Source organism: Arachis hypogaea, chromosome 2 (genome assembly GCF_003086295.3).
Source record: "Arachis hypogaea cultivar Tifrunner chromosome 2, arahy.Tifrunner.gnm2.J5K5, whole genome shotgun sequence".
Lineage (NCBI taxonomy): Eukaryota > Viridiplantae > Streptophyta > Magnoliopsida > Fabales > Fabaceae > Arachis > Arachis hypogaea.
The window spans coordinates 12,491,214-12,494,255 of NC_092037.1; the positions used below are offsets into that span (position 1 = coordinate 12,491,214).

Below are 3,042 nucleotides of genomic sequence, written 5' to 3' on the forward strand. Positions count from 1 at the left end.
ATTTGTTTGTGCAATTATCCAATTTTATTATGTTATGTCTAAGTTTTTTTTTATTTGATTTAGTTATTATAATTTGTGTTGTATTTTTGGAATGTTGGGATATTAGAATTTCTATTATTACTTATTTGTTCTTATTGTTGGAATATTGGTTAATTAGATTTGATTGTTTTATTTGAGATTTTTATTATTATTCATATATATTAGTTGTTTTATTTTTATTATTTAAAAAATACTGTTTAATAATATTTTGGAAGTAAATAGATATAAAAGAGTGAAATTTTTTATTTTTTAATTTTAAATTTTTTAAAAATATTTAAATTTTTTTCTTTTTTATAAATAATATTCAATATTTGATCCTATTCTATCATATCAGATAGAACTTAAAAAGTGAAAAATATAGAATCTAATTTGATCTGATAGTTTTAGTATCTGAATCGAAATTTTAATCATATTTAATTCATCTTTTTTGCTATATATATCTCTAGATAAAATACAAAATATACTACTATATTAATTTTAAATTTTGTTAAACTTAGAGATGTGACATTTAAATAAAATATGATGTCTAATATTTTGATACTTATTAATATTAAAATACAAATTAACTTTTTTTCGTTTTATTTTTTTTAGTTATATAAAATATTTTAACTAACTTTTTATATTACTAATTAATATATAATAGATATTATTTTTAAATACATTTTAAATATATAGACTACGAATAATAAACTCATTCATGATCTTGCATATTTATCATAAATGAGAGTTATCCAACTATCAAAAAGTATTTTGTAGTTATTTAAATAGGAAACCATTTACGACTCCGAGTATATATATATCCTGCAATCATAACAGGAAATTTATTCTGAAACCACTCACTTATAACACCAAAAGAAAAACAAAAGGCCAAGGAAAGAACAATATGGAATTGCAATGTCCAGGTAAATATATATTTGCGTATATATTTCCTTTTCTCTTTTCTTTATTTTGTATATATATAGTTTTTGTCATAAAATTATTTGTCTAAGAAGTTTAAGTTGATAAGAATAATTACATAAATAAATATATCTTAATATGTCTCTTTATACAATAACTTTTTTTAGATTTTGAAATGTGAATGAGGTACAGTTTTAGTTATTTCATTGGTTTTTATAATTTTATTAAATTTATAAATAGATTTTTATTTTTTTAATTATATATTTATATTATTTTTATTTTATAATTAAATTTTTATTAGTATAAAAATATCAAAATTAATAAAATATTTTTTTTGTAAATTGAACGTACTGATAATTAGCCAATAAGTTATAACTCAAATGACATAGTCTTTCCACACTTATCTAAGAGGTGGTGGATTCAAGTTTTCATATATTTGGTAAAAAAAAACGTACTCACAATTAAAAATTTAATTTAATTTTTGACTACATATTTTTTTTAAAAAATTTTGTGTTGATTTTAATATTTTTTATACAAAAAATTTAATTACAAAATTAAAAGTAATATAAAGACACAATTAAAAAAATATAAAAATTTAATCAAAAATTTAATAAAATTATAGAGACAAATAAAATAATTAAATTATTTTTTTATTTTTAATTTATCTTCTGTTAAATTTTTTTATGGAAATAACAAGTATAAGAAAATTTTAAAATTTTTTGTTATAAAAATTTTAATACCATATTATAAAATTATTTATCTAAAAAATTTAAATTAATAAAAAAATACAAATAGTTATATCTCCAATAACTTTAATTTATATTAATATATTATTGTATATACATATTTAAATTAAACATTTTCGTCCAATGCTGTAATTTGGTTGTGAGATAAGCTACTTGTATGCATAACTACTTTAAAATTAACCTGTTGAAAATTTATTTTTTATATATAATTAGTAGTTTTTCTGTCTCTGGTAGTTCCATTACAAAAATGTTAAGGACAAAGATGATTAATTTGTGGATGCAGCTAAGAATTCATGGCCAGAGTTGATGGGAACAAAAGGGGAGAAAGCAGCAGAAAGAATTGAAGAAGAAAACCCAAATGTTCGTGCCATTGTGGTTTTGGCTGGCACTGTGGTCACCATGGATTATAGATGCGATCGAGTTTGGGTTTGGGTCAATAAACATGGCCTTGTCATTCGAGTCCCAAGAAGAGGATAACTAACTAATAGACAGCCGAGATCTAGTTCAAGTGATAAAATTATATGCTTTTTAATATATTGTATTTGAGTTTAAACTTTTTAGTATTGGAGTGTATACTAAAAATTAGTTATTTATATAAAATCTGTATTGAAATATAAATTATAAATAAAAATGTGTAGAATAATATATATTTATGCATAATATATAATAATTAAATTAGTACATAATTGATTTTTAATATATATGTAATATTTTTTATAATTATAAATAATCAAGAATAAATAATATTTGTTAAAAAATAAAAAATTTAAATTAATATTATTATTAGAGTCAATGAAAGTTATATATTTATTATCACTAAAAATCTAAAAGTCATTGATTTTAAATCTTCAACTAGTATTCTAAGTATAGTGGTTGATACTTAATACTCGGGGATAAGTATTGTTTTGGTCCCTAACGTTGAGGGTCAGAATCGAAATCGTCCCTCTTGTAATTTTGGATTTAAAATCGTCCTTAACCTTTTTTTCGTATTAAAATCGTCCTTTTAAATAAAATTTTTAATTTAATTCCTAAACTACCCCTATTTTAATAAATAAAATAAAATTTTAAAATAAAATAAATATAAAATAAAAAAAAGAAAGAAAGGGATCAGAGAAGCGGGGTGGGTGGGGACTGGGGAGAGAAAGAAAGAAAGGGGGGAGGGGGCCGAGAAAGGGGGTGGGGGAGGGTGGAGGGGGGAGAGAAGGGGGACGTCATGCCGCTGCACCGCCGCCTGCCGCCCGCCGCTTCTTCTTTTTCTTATGTGAATTCTGTGAATTTCTGGATTTTTTCTTCTTTTGTTATGGAATATTATTGTTGCTGATTTGTTGATTTGTTGTTTTCTGCTTGTTGATTTGTTGAT

The 3,042-nt window shown here is 22.2% G+C and overlaps 1 long non-coding RNA gene across 1 annotated transcript; it reads left to right on the forward strand.

Annotated features, from left to right (window-relative positions):
• The first annotated feature begins 619 nt into the window (after positions 1 to 619).
• Positions 620 to 2,392, forward strand: LOC140177817 (uncharacterized). Its single transcript, XR_011869299.1, has 2 exons — positions 620 to 941; positions 1,966 to 2,392. It is a non-coding gene; the product is annotated as an uncharacterized lncRNA (long non-coding RNA).
• Positions 2,393 to 3,042: the final 650 nt, after the last annotated feature.